We start from the raw sequence: 14,709 nt of genomic DNA, 5'->3' as shown, positions 1-14,709 counted from the left end.
CTTCAATACAGTTATTAAAAGTGTATTTTAAATGAATTGTTTTTCAGTCTTTAACTATAATACATGTTCACTATCAAGAAACTTAAACACATTAATTATAACTTACTTCAATTTCAAATGCTTCAACTGTATTTTAGTATACAGTCTTATCTGGCTCCTCTCCGGATTTTGTTTTAAAAGCTCTACAAAAAAAGCTTTCTTAGTGTCCAACAAGCTTTCTCTGCCCTTAAACTTGTTTTGAACACCTCCAGAATAAATGTAATGCAGTTTGGTAAGCAGAATGCTCCTCTCCCTGCATGTGTGATTACTACCTCTGAGGGTTTAGAACTTGAGGTAGTCACCTCATACAAGTACTTGGGAGCATGGCTAGACGGTACACTGTCCTTCTCTCAGCACATATCAAAGCTGCAGGTTAAAGGTAAGTCTAGACTTGGTTTCCTCTATTGTAATCACTCCTCTTTCACCCCAGCTGCTAAACTAACCCTGATTCAGATGACCATCCTACCCATGCTAGATTACAGAGACGTAATTTATAGATCGGCAGGTAAGGGGGCTCTCGGGTGGCTAGATGTTCTTTACCATTTGGCCATCAGATTTGCCACCAATGCTCCTTATAGGACACATCACTGCACTCTATATTCCTCTGTAAGCTGGTCATCTCTGTATACCCATCGCAAGACCCACTGGTTGATGCTTATTTATAAAATCCTCTTAGGCCTCACTCCCCCCTATCTGAGATATCTACTGCAGCCCTCATCCTCCACATACAACACCCTTTCTGCCAGTCACATTCTGTTAAAGGTCCCCAAAGCACCTACATCCCTGGCTCGCTCCTCCTTTCAGTTCACTACAGCTAGCGACTGGAACGAGCTGCAGCAAACACTCAAACTGGACAGTTTTATCTCCAACTCTTCATTCAAAGACTCAATCATGGACGCTCTTACTGCCAGTTGTGGCTGCTTCGCGTGATGTATTGTTGTCTCTACCTTCTTGCCGTTCTGCTGTTGTCTTCCCCTAATAATGTTTGTACCATGTTTTGTGCTGCTGCCATGCTCTGTTGCTACCATGTGGTCATGTGGTGTTGCTTCCATGCTGTGTTGTCATGTGTTGATGCCATGCTATGTTGTCTTAGTTCTCTCTTTAAGTAGTGTTGTGGTGTCTCTCTTGTCGTGATGTGTGTTTTGTCCTATATTTTATTTTTTAATCCCAGCCCCCGTCCCCACAGGAGGCCTTTTGCCTTTTGGCAGGCTGTCATTGTAACTAAGAATGTGTTCTTAACTGACCAGCCTAGTTAAATAAATTATACAAATAATTACAAATATTCATTCAAAATACACTTGGAGTTGTTTTTTAAGTTGAAGCATTGATTTCTTTCGTGAAACTGCTTGTGAGTGAATAAGTACACTTTAAGTTTACATTGCCTTGCAAAAGTATTCATACCCCTTGTATTTCTTCAAATTTTATTGTGTTACAAAGTGGGATTAAAATTGGATTGAATCGTAATTTGTTGTCAACAATGAACACAAAATACTCTGTCAAGTGGAGAAAAAAAAATTATACCTAAAATATAGTCATTGCATAAGAATTTTGCCCCTTTTGTGTAGGCAAGCCTAAATTAGTTCAGGAGTCACATTTGGTTGAACAAATCACATAATATGTTATGTGGTCTCTGTGTGAAATAATAGGGGATTAAATGTTTTTAATGACTAACCCTTCCTCAGTCCCCCATACATACATCACCTGTAAGCTCCCACAGTCAAGTATTGAATTTCAAGCACAGGTTGAACTTAAAAGATCACGGAGCCTTTTGAAAGCCTCATAAAAGGGCAGTGTTTGTTAGATCGGTACGATATCAAATCAGAATATGAATATCTCTTTTAAGCATGGTCAAGTTAATAATTATGCTTTGGATTATGTATTAAACCACCCAGACACATCAAAGATAGTCGTCCTTCTGCACTGAGCTGCAGGACAGGAATGAAACTGCTCAGGGATGTTACCATGAGGCCATTGGTGATTGTAAAACAGTTAGCGTTCAATGGCTGTCACGGAATAACTTAGGATGGATCAACAACATTGTAGGGACTCCACAATTTAAATGACAGAGTTAAAAGATTAATACAAATATTGTAAAACATATATCTTGTATGCAACAAGGCACAAAAGTAATACTGCAAAAAAAACGTTTGGCCTAAATGCAAAACCCAACACATCACTGAGTAACTGCTGCCTAATTTTCCATTATGGTGGTGGATGAATCATGGTACTTGGGAGTTTTTACAGGATAAATAGAAACGGGATGAAGCTAAGCACAGGCAAAATCCTAGAGGAAAACTTGCTTCACAACAGACACTGGGTGAGGAATTCACCTTTCAACAGGACAACCTACAACACAAGGCCAAACCTACACTGGAGTTGCTTACCAAGAAGACAGTGGATGTTTCTGAGTTACAGTTTTGACTTAAATCTGCTTGAAAATCTATTGCAAGTGTTGTAAACTGCTGTCTAGCCACGATCCCCAACATCTTGACAGAGCTTGAAGAATTATGAGAAGAATGAAGGGCTAATATTGCACATTCCAGGGGGGTGGTTTGAGCACATATGGAAAAGAGTTGATGTACCAACTAACGTCCTGTGCCAAGATAGGCCAGCAATACCTCTCAGAGATAGATTGGGTAGTTTGCGAAATACCTGGATGTCCAGTGACGACAGCTGTGTGGCGGATGACAGCTGCCTGGCAGATTATAGGTGCATTCTGGACAGGACCCTCTCCCAAATCGTAGAGACGGGACAGGGCATCGGCTTTGGTGTTTTTGTTTACCTGGGTCAGCGTGAAGTCAAATCTTGTGAAGAAAAGGGTCCACCTCGCTTGGCATGGATTCATCTTCCTCGCTGTCTGTATGTACTCCAGGTTCCGGTGGTCGGTGAGGGTGGCAAATGGGTCCTTGGCGCCCTCCAGCCAGTGTCTCCACTCCTCTAATGCCGACTTCACCGCCAGGAGCTCTCGATCACCGACGTCATAATTCCTCTCTGCAGGGTACAGTTTCTTAGAGTACTGTGCACACAGATACAATTTCTGTGGATTACCTTATCGTTGGGACAGAACTGCCCCCACACCCACCTCTCAAGCGTCCATCTCCTCCACAAAGGATATCACGAGATCTGGGTGTTTGAGTAATGGGGCGGAGGTCAAAAGTCCCTTGAGAAGACGGAAGGCCTCATCGGCTGCTGGACTCCACACCAACCTACAGGACCAACTTTGAGGAGAGAGGTGAGAGGAGCGGCGATGTAGCTGAAGTTCCTGATGAAACGGAGGTCGAAGTTGACAAACCCCAAAAACCGTTGTAATCCCTTTATGGTGGTTGGGACTGACTATGTCCTGACCGCATCTACCTTCTTGATGTCCATCTTCACTCCTTGAAAAAAAAGTTGAAAGAAATCAAATAAAAACTGACACTCGGCCCAGAAAGACAATTTCCATACATGGCCACATACAGAAGTCAGATTTCAAAATTCCTAATAAGACCCTTTAGTCAACACCTTTGTGCACAAGACATCTGTTGAATTATTCAAATAATTGTCAATGAAGCCAAATGTTTTGTCCATAAATCACAGCCGAATATATTAACATTTATATTCAGCCAATGTCTGCCATGTTTTTGGATGACGTGATGACGTCATCACTGCTCTCGCTACTCCCTTTTTGTACTGAGTGCTAGTGCCCGTGTGAAGTTGGGCCTGAATCGGTGTATGCGAATGTGAGTAGATTATGTCAAAGGTCGGACATCTTGGACACAGTCTCTAGGTCTTACTATACCTTAGTGGGTGAATCCCAGATGTGAGATATCTCACTCATAATATCAGAGAACCTGGGCTATGCAGACATTTTCATTGGAATAATACTAATTATATGAAAAATAATAATGAACCCAGGGGTGTAAAGTACTTAAGTAAAAAATACTTTAAAGTACTACTTAAGTAGTTTTTGGTGGATATTTGTATTTTACTTTTATATTTTTGACAACTTTTACTTTTACTCCCCTACATTCCGAATGAAAATAATGTACTTTTTACTCCATACACTTTCCCTGGCACTCGTTACATTTTGCATACTTAGCAGGACAGGAAAATTGTCAAATTCACGCACTTATCAAGAGAATGTCCTTGGTCATCCCTACTGCCTCTGATCTGGCGGACTCACTAAACACAAATGAAGTGTTTGTAAATTATGCCTGAGTGTTGGTGTGTGCCCCTGGCTATCCATATTTTTTTTACAAAGAAATCGTGCCGTCTGGTTTGCTTAATATAAGGAATGTGAAATGATTTAACTTTTGATACCTAAGTATATTTTAGCAATTACATTTACTTTTGATACTTGACCATATTTAAAACCAAATACTTTTAGACGTTTACTGAAGTAGTATGAGGTGACATTCACTTTTACTAGAGTAATTTTTTATTAAGGTATTTTCTATTTTGGTATCTACAGTTTTGAGAATGACAAATATTTTTTCCACAATGTTTGCTGCTTCAGTGTCTTTAGATATTTTTGTCAGATGTTACTATGGAATAGTGAAGTATAATTCAAAGGCCTTTATTGATAATTAAATTAAGTTGATGCAAAGAGTTAATATTTGCAGTGTTGACCCTTCTTTTTCAAGACCTCTGCAGTCCGCCTTGGCATGCTGTCAATTAACGTCTGGGCCACATCCTGACTGATGGCAGCCCATTCTTGCATAATCAATGCTTGGAGTTTGTCAGAATTTGTGGGTTTTTGTTTGTCCACCCACCCCTTGAGGATTGTCCACAGGTTCTCAATGGGATTAAGGTCTGGGGAGTTTCCTGGCCATGGACCCAAAATATCGATGTTTTGTTCCCCGAGCCACTTAGTTATCACTAGTGCCTTATGGCAAGGTGCTCCATCATGCTGAAAAAGGCATTTCTCTTCACCAAACTGTTCCTGGATGGTTGGGAGAAGTTGCTCTCGGAGGATGTGTTGGTACCATTCTTTATTCATGGCTGTGTTAGGCAAAATTGTGAGTGAGCCCACTCCCTTGCCTGAGAAGCAACCCCATATATGAATGGTCTCAGGATGCTTTACTGTTGGCATGACACAGGACTGATGGTAGCGCTCACCTTGTCTTCTCCGGACAAGCTTTTTTCTGGATGCCACAACAATCGGAAAGGGGATTCATCAGAGAAAATGACTTTACCCCAGTCCTCAGCAGTCCAATCCCTGTACCTTTTTCAGAATATCAGTCTGTCCATGATGTTTTTCCTGGAGAGAAGTGGCTTCTTTGCTGCCCTGCCTGACACCAGGCCATCCTCCAAAAGTCTTTGCCTCACTGTGCGTGCAGATGCACTCACACCTGCCTGCTGCCATTTCTGAGCAAGCTCTGTACTGGTGGTGCCCTGATCCCGCAGCTGAATCAACTTTAGGAGACGGTCCTGGCGCTCTCTGGACTTTCTTGGGTGCCCTGAAGCATTTTTCACAACAATTGAACCGCTCTCCTTGAAGTTCTTGATGATCCGAGAAATGGTTGATTTAGGTGCAATCTTACTGGCAGCAATATCCTTGCCTGTGAAGCCCTTTTTGTGCAAAGCAATGATGACTGCATTTTTTTCCTTGCAGGTAACCATGGTTGACAGAGGAAGAACAATGATTCCAAGCACCACCCTCCTTTTGATGCTTCCAGTCTGTTATTCGAACTCAATCAGCATGACAGAGTGATCTCCAGCCTTGTCCTCGTCAACACTCACACCTGTGTTAATGAGAGAATCACTGACATGATGTCAGCTGGTCCTTTTGTGGCAGGGCTGAAATGCAGTGGACATGTTTTTTGGGTATTCAGTTCATTTGCATGGCAAAAAGGGACTTTGCAATTAGTTTCAATTCATCTGATCACTCTTTATAACATTCTGGAGTATACGCAAATTGCCATCATACATACTGAGGCAGCAGACTTTGTGAAAATCAATATTTGTGTCATTCTCAAAACTTTTGGCCATGACTGTAGTTCTGACTCTGCTGATAGCTACTTTATTGGGGAAAAGTGTACTTACTATGCCTGTGATATGTGGTTGTCGCACCTAGCTATTGAAGAATGCACTAACTGTAAATTGCTCTGGATATGAGAGCCTGCTAAATGACTTACAGTGCCTTGCGAAAGTATTCGGCCCCCTTGAACTTTGCGACCTTTTGCCACATTTCAGGCTTCAAACATAAAGATATAAAACTGTATTTTTTTGTGAAGAATCAACAACAAGTGGGACACAATCATGAAGTGGAACGACATTTATTGGATATTTCAAACTTTTTTAACAAATCAAAAACTGAAAAATTGGGCGTGCAAAATTATTCAGCCCCCTTAAGTTAATACTTTGTAGCGCCACCTTTTGCTGCGATTACAGCTGTAAGTCACTTGGGGTATGTCTCTATCAGTTTTGCACATCGAGAGACTGAAATTTTTACCATTCCTCCTTGAAAAACAGCTCGAGCTCAGTGAGGTTGGATGGAGAGCATTTGTGAACAGCAGTTTTCAGTTCTTTCCACAGATTCTCGATTGGATTCAGGTCTGGACTTTGACTTGGCCATTCTAACACCTGGATATGTTTATTTTTGAACCATTCCATTGTAGATTTTGCTTTATGTTTTGGATCATTGTCTTGTTGGAAGACAAATCTCCGTCCCAGTCTCAGGTCTTTTGCAGACTCCATCAGGTTTTCTTCCAGAATGGTCCTGTATTTGGCTCCATCCATCTTCCCATCAATTTTAACCATCTTCCCTGTCCCTGCTGAAGAAAAGCAGGCCCAAACCATGATGCTGCCACAACCATGTTTGACAGTGGGGATGGTGTGTTCAGCTGTGTTGCTTTTACGCCAAACATAACGTTTTGCATTGTTGCCAAAAAGTTCAATTTTGGTTTCATCTGACCAGAGCACCTTCTTCCACATGTGTGGTGTGTCTCCCAGGTGGCTTGTGGCAAACTTTAAACAACACTTTTTATGGATATCTTTAAGAAATGGCTTTCTTCTTGCCACTCTTCCATAAAGGCCAGATGTGTGCAATATACGACTGATTGTTGTCCTATGGACAGAGTCTCCCACCTCAGCTGTAGATCTCTGCAGTTCATCCAGAGTGATCATGGGCCTCTTGGCTGCATCTCTGATCAGTCTTCTCCTTGTATGAGCTGAAAGTTTAGAGGGACGGCCAGGTCTTTGTAGATTTGCAGTCTGATACTCCTTCCATTTCAATATTAGTGCACAGTGCTCCTTGGGATGTTTAAAGCTTGGGAAATCTTTTTGTATCCAAATCCGGCTTTAAACTTCTTCACAACAGTATCTCGGACCTGCCTGGTGTGTTCCTTGTTCTTCATGATGCTCTCTGCGCTTTTGACGGACCTCTGAGACTATCACAGTGCAGGTGCATTTATACGGAGACTTGATTACACACAGGTGGATTGTAATTTATCATCATTAGTCATTTAGGTCAACATTGGATCATTCAGAGATCCTCACTGAACTTCTGGAGAGAGTTTGCTGCACTGAAAGTAAAGGGGCTAAATAATTTTGCACGCCCAATTTTTCAGTTTTTGATTTAAAAAAGTTTGAAATATCCAATAAATGTCGTTCCACTTCATGATTGTGTCCCACTTGTTGTTCATTCTTCACAAAAAAATACAGTTTTATATCTTTATGTTTGAAGCCTGAAATGTGGCAAAAGGTCGCAAAGTTCAAGGGGGCCGAATACTTTCGCAAGGCACTGTACATGTAAGTATAAATGTAATGCAAGTAAGCTTGAGTTTTGTTATAATTTTGATTATGAAAGCATATTCCTAAAAACAAGCAAGCATCATTGTCTCAAAATACATTTAAACTCTGAGGTGAGTTTCCATCAAGACTATTTGCACTGGTGTCATACAGGCCGATATCCTCATATTATTTTGCTGATAAGATTCTCTCAAAAAAGGTGTGCATCGTGAAGGCCGAAATCCTCATTCAATGTTACTCATTGGATTCTATTTTCATTTAGAATTTAGCCATTTAGTAGTAACTCTTCTCCAGAGCATCAGAGCAATAAAACCCTTGTGCATCGTACAGGCCAATATCCTTATTGAATGTTGATTTTCAAAAAAGAAGAAAGGATTTAATAAATGCAGAAATGCTTTAACATCAACAGAATCTTTGACATTACATTGGTGCAGCCTAGCTTGAAATACTTTCTGAGTAGTCGAAGACTCTTGAAGTGTAAATAATTTGAAACAAAACAGTGTGAAGTTCTTGCCAACTTGATATTGTAGTGCTGATCAAGTAATCAGTATTTAATCTGTAATTAGCTGTAAATGGAGTCAAGACTTTCAGTGGGTGGCAGTGGAAGCCAAATATAATAAAGTAGGCTTATACTGTTGGTATTTTATTGGTGAGAATGAGGCCTGTCCTTTGGGGCACTTGGAGATATTGCCTGATTGAAATACATATACGTGTCAAGAGGTCTATGAGCCTCTGATATTACGCCTGGGACACTAAGGTAAATATGAAATTCCTGTTTCTATGGCTACCAATGTTCCTCACTGGCTAATGACATAAAAACTGAGAAGGCAGCTTTCATGGTGTGACGTGAGAGTAAGCCAAGAGAATGCATCTTCATGAGTTAACTTTTAGCTATGAAACAAAAGCTTTTACTAAAAGCTTAAAATTTGGTTTGTGCATGTTTTATCATTTTGTTCTTGAAGCTCCTACCAGTGAGATATTACTCATGTTCCTAGAGCATGAGTGTGTGTGTGTACAGTATGTGGGTGTGCGTGTGTTAGTGTTTTGTATTCAGAGGGATTCGTTGATGTGAGTTGGATGATGAACGACGTGTCATGCTCCCGTACACACCTGAGGATGATGACTTCATGTGTTTGATATCTCCCTGGGGTCTGAGAGGGACTTAAGAGGCCATGCCCTGAGTGTGGTCCGACTCTGTGTGTCGCAGTCCCCACCCAAACTTACAGCTCTCCCAGAGTACATTTGATGGTAACTGTGCCAGCCATTACATCAGGGGATGTAAATTTGTCTAAGGGGTTACCGGGTGAATAACAACAAACCAAATTCACTTGTAAATAACACTATGAGAAGGAGTGACATCCTGAATCTAAAACAGATTTGTGGCTATTAATCATTGAATATCGAATAATGTTTGTTTGTTAATGAAATAATGTTGAAATTAGGAAATATCTTCGACCAGGCTTAGTTGACGCATTGCATAACATTTGTTTTCTCTCCAGTGAAAGACTGGAAATGATTTGGATGAGGGATTAGGTTGGAGGCCTGTCAGGTTGAAGGTATTAGACGATATCCGATTCCGAATTTGTGACACATCTTTCTGGCTGCTTGTAGAGGGCAAAGGAAGGCTATCACATCCGTGCTCAGAGACTGATGCAACTCTGATGTCTTTCCTACCCTGCACTACGGTAACAAAGACCCTTTCACTTCAGCTCATTCACCGGGGCTAAGGGATCGAGGAGAAGGAGAATCTATCGCATCCGAAGGCTAATATCAATATCTCAACATGTGTATGACGCTCTCAGGCTCTCAGAGCAATTATATAGCAGTTACATAGCTCCTGTCGCTCTCTATTAGAAGAGACAGAGCGGTGCTTATAAAATGTTTCCCAAGTTACCAAACAATTAACGAGCAGTGACAATCATGATCATTTCATTGCCCCGTTTCTTGCTGGAAACAGATATTTTTAACATTCTGTTTCGTGAGAAGTTTGAGATGTTCCTCTTTCCCGCTGTGCATTGTTATACTGGAAAGGATTTATTCAAGCGCTTGAAACATCTTTCCTGCGCCAGGAAATGCTTCCTACAGTGCCACGTTGTGCTAAAAATATTAGTTTATATTAGTTATATTAGTTAACTTTGCTGAGTTATTTGTGATTATGTACTAAAGCACATCATTTTCTGTTGAGCATATTGAGTGTAGGATTTAGATGCCCTTTTATGCAGTAATTAAACAGCTCAGCAAATACATAGCAGCTGCAGTCACAAAGCATATGCTTCTGGATCCGAATTAAAGTGAAAAACTATAAATAAACACATGGCCGTTTCTGTGGGGAAGTTGCTGTCAGAAATGTGGCAGTGAGGGCAATTACGGGCTCCATAAATGACTCACCAGTGAGATTCCAATCACACAGCAGGGGGGTTCAGAGGAAGAAGTTTGTTGTCTTTTAAACTTTGTAAAAAGCTGACTCAAAGACAACCAACTGTGGGTGTCGATAGAACCGGCGCTATATGAAAGACGGAACGTAGGCCTATACATTTCAGTTTTACTGTGTGCCATGAAAACACATGAATTAAACATTGGGTACATTTGTTATTGTGTGGCTGGCTGAGTGACATCATTAAAATGTTGTCATTATGGGGGGACCTGTTTTATTCCATTTCAGCAATTATTGTTATTTCATTTGTGTTTGCTTGTACTTTTTGTGAAATGGTATAAAGGGCCACCAATTTCAGATAATGAATATATTTGCAATATGCCTACTGTTGGTGTGTGAGACATTCAACTTTTAGTCTATGAAAGAACATATTGGACTGGACACTGAGCAGCCATTTTGGAAGATAATAGAACCTAGTATTAATGTTGTGTAGGGGTTTGAATCTAGGCCATGTGTAAATGTCACCCTTGTTCTTTTTCTCAATTATGACTATTGGTTGAAAATTACTGCCATCATCTAGATTGGTCCCAAATGCTCTCTTATCCAACGTGGTGTATGTTTTCTGGGGAGAATTCACACACCACTATCCTTGTACGGTAATTTTCTTCAAAAAAAATTATATTAGGAGACAAATGGATTTCTTTGAGAACCTTCATATGATATTCTAAATGTACTTTAGTTCAATCGAATACAGGCTTAACTGAATGAACAAACAAAAACTTCATGCAAATGTGAAAGTTGCTGAAAATATATTTTGGGGATGAGCCCATCTTCCGGAGGACGATCCCCGGTGTCAGGCAGCAGGATGGCAGGTAGCCATTTGATGGAAAGCTAGCATCAGAACCCCTCCAGCTGGGTGAAAGAGGATCAGAAGTCGTGACCTTCAGCTGGTGGCAATGGGGAGGTAGAAGGTCGACTGTATCTGCTTTTGCTGCAAGAAGCAAGAGAGGATTCATTTAAATATGTCTCAAGATATGGGCCCATAGGTGAGTAGGAGAGCAAGGTGATTATTGAGCTGCTATGCCCGTTGGTCTATTTAGAAAGCATGGTGGAATCAAGTTATTCTACAGTGACTCATTGGCTAGACGGATGATAGGTGACTGACATTCTGCACGTGGTTAATTGATAGTAGAGGAGGAGGAGTGACAGGGCATTGTACTGTTGATTAACCCAATTGTGAACTTAACAATATACAGTTCCTGCTGTGTCCATGATAAAATAAGCAATATGAATATGTATTGATATACTGTTCCAAAGTTAATGTGAGATGGGACATTCAGACCATCCTTACAGATTGAACTTGCGTTAAATACACTTGAAACCAAACCAATATGCTTTGCCTAACATAGACATTGTATTTCTTTATTGTTATGTGGCTAAGTCAGTGCCTTGAATGCCAAACGGTGTCTCTCTGAATCTGCCATTCTCATCAGTTACATATTCTTTAAATCGTGTAAAACACGACATAGCTGGCAAGACTGTGTTAACTTACGTACATTTTCTCTCAGTGTGCTCCATTCATGCATTTTAAGGTGGAGCTGTAGGCACGCCGAGGAAATGTTTTCATCCAGCTCTCCTGACAATGTGGTAAATGCCAAAGAGCAATTAGCCTCCTGTGGCCCTAACTGCTGGGTGTTCCACCAGTGGACACTCAAACAAATCCTTCTCAGCCTGAACCAAACTGGTCTTAGAGCATTTCGTATTATTCTGTATGTAAATCTGCACCACTCCATCAAGTATGATATGTTACGTTTTGTATGGCATGTATTCCTTTTTTGTCACGCCTGCTTCCGCTCCCCCTCTCTGTTCTTGTTTAGTTTCATGTCTATTTATTATTAAATCCTCACCCTGTACTTGCTTCCCGTCTCCCAGCGTCTGTTTATACGGAACCGTTACAGAATGCAGACTCCACTATTGGAAGCATCAGGGAGTTTTTCGTTTTTTTGCATTTTGTTGGTGACATTGGGTCCAGGTGCCATTGCCGAAGCATCCGGGGAGGCCACAGCTGGCTCGCCAGGCTCCCATGCCTCAGCTGGCTCAAAAGAATCACCGTCCGAATCTCGTCCGGCTCGCCAGGCTCCCGCTCCTCGCCGGGCTCCTCGGCCGGCCCAGCCGGCTCGCATGACTTGGCCAGCCCGTCGGGCTTGCCCAGGTAGGACGCCAGGTGGCGGCCCTAGAGGGGGAGGGTACTGTCACTTCTGCTCCCGCTCCCTCTCTCTGGTGCTCGAAGGTCGCTAGGCTGCTCATCATTACTCACACCTGTCACCCTCGTTACGCGCACCAGCGCTTCATCTGACTCACCTGGACTCCATCACGTCATTGATTGCCTCCCCTAAATCTGTCACTTCCCGTGTCTGCATTGATGTTGTTCTGTTTCTCTTGTCCAGGTGTCTTGTCCAGTTTCATGTCTATTTATAATTAAATCCTTACCCTGTACTTGCTTCCCATCTCCCAGCGTCTGTAGTTACAGAACCGTTACACATTTGTGGATGTCCATCACCCATTTTGTATGATTTGTTACGAATTACAATTCATATTTTATCTACATTCTAGTTTACAAATTTTCAAAACGTAATATATGTTACAAATTCTAGCTAGCTAATGTTAGCTAGGCTAGGGGTTAGGTTTAAGGTTAGGGTTCATTTTAGGTCAGTTAAAGGGTTAAGGTTAGGGTTAGGGTTCGGGATGGGTTAGCTAAAAGGGCTAAGGTTAGGGTTAGGGGAAGAGTTAGCTAACATGCTAAGTAGTTGCAAAGTAGCTAAAAAGTAGTTCAAAAATGGCTAATTAGCTAAAATGCTAAAGTCAATGATGAGATTTGAACTCGCAACCTTTGGGTTACTACATGCTCACTACCAAGTTCCAAACTGACTCTGGAAGAAACAGCACATACTGTTCGCCGGGAGCTTCATGAAATGGGTTTCCATGGCCAAGCAGATGCACACAAGCCTAAGATTACCATGCGCAATGTCAAGTGTTGCCTGGAGTGGTGTAAAGCTCGCCGACATTGGACTCTGGAGCAGTGGAAACGTGTTATCTGGAGTGATTTATCACGCTTCACCATCTGGTAGTCCGACAGACAAACCTGGGTTTGGTGGATGCCATGATAATGCCATCCGCCCCAATGCATAGTGCCAACTGTGAAGTTTGGTGGAGGAGGAATAATGTTCTGGGGCTGTTTTTCATGGTTCGGGCTAGGCTCCTTAGTTCCAGTGAAGGGAAATCTTAACACTACAGCACACTGTACAATGACATTCTAGATAATTCTGTGCTTCCAACTTTGTGGCAACAGTTTGGAAAAAGCCTTTTCCTGTTTCAGCATGACAATGCCCCAGTGCACAAAGCGAGGTCTTTACAGATAGGGTTTGTCGAGATTGGTGTGGAAGAACTTTACTGGCCTGCACAGAGTCCTGACCACAGTGGAGGATGCTATAGCAGCAACAGTGAGACCCAGCTCCATATTAATGCCCATGATTTTGGAATGAGATTTTCGATGAGCATGTGTCTACCTACACTACTTTACCAAAAGTATCTCTTGAAAAATGTACTTCCATGCGCATGACTATAGAAACAGGACATGTTTGTCCTCTACAAATAGAAGACAAATTGTGCAAGCTACTTTTATGTCTGTTATAGATTATAGGGATATTATTTACATGCATGCTACGGCATCAACACTTAAATCGCTGGATGCTACTTATCATTGCGCACTTAGGTTTATTACAGGTGCTAGCTACAGAACTCACCATTGTGTTTTATATCGTAATGAGGGTTGGACTTCACTGTCCGTTTGTCTATAAAGCACTTCTGAATAAGCTACCTTCTTATTTATCATCACTCATCAATATTAGAATTATAATTCCTAAAACCAGTTTTCAAGCATGGATTACACTTGAGGCCCATGCGATTTCCACAGAGTTGGGTATGGCTGCCTTTTCGTGTTACACTCCTTGCCTATGGAATAGCCTGCAGACTAAACTTAAACTTGAGACTCTTGTCCCCCTGTTGCCCATTTTAAACATTTATTGGAGGATTTTTATTTTTGTATTGCTTGTTACTGTTTCGGGTAATGCAAGTTCTTGTGCTGTTAGGTTATTCCCCTATATGTAAATGTAATCTGTTGCTGTATTTTTTTGTGTTATCTGTGATGGTTTTGTTTGCCTTGTGTAGTTTCTTAATCATTGTACCTAAACTGCATGTGTAAACATGTATACGCAGGGCCCAGCCGTAAAAGAGACCTCGGTCTCAGTCTGTGTCCCTTGTTGAAATAAAGGTATACTAAATAATAGTGACATATTACACTTGATACAAACTTTGAGTCAAATTAAGTAGGTAGTATTTCATGCTGTAGTCAATGTTGATCGTATGATTGATCGTCATGCAGGCTGACATCCATATTGAACATTGATCGCCAATACATGTAAGATATGTAAGATATGAGTATGTTTTGAAAATAACACGGTATATGATTGATGCTTTTGTATTGACAACCGTTGTAGGAAGACACT

At 41.3% G+C, this 14,709-nt stretch overlaps 1 pseudogene; it reads right to left on the bottom strand.

Annotated features, from left to right (window-relative positions):
- The window catches only part of LOC110535011, a 145,995-nt pseudogene extending 133,343 nt beyond the window's left edge, over positions 1-12,652 (bottom strand).
- Positions 12,653-14,709: the final 2,057 nt, after the last annotated feature.

Source organism: Oncorhynchus mykiss, chromosome 11 (assembly GCF_013265735.2).
Source record: "Oncorhynchus mykiss isolate Arlee chromosome 11, USDA_OmykA_1.1, whole genome shotgun sequence".
NCBI classification, from domain to species: domain Eukaryota; kingdom Metazoa; phylum Chordata; class Actinopteri; order Salmoniformes; family Salmonidae; genus Oncorhynchus; species Oncorhynchus mykiss.
This window is presented reverse-complemented; position numbering and strand designations above follow the sequence as displayed.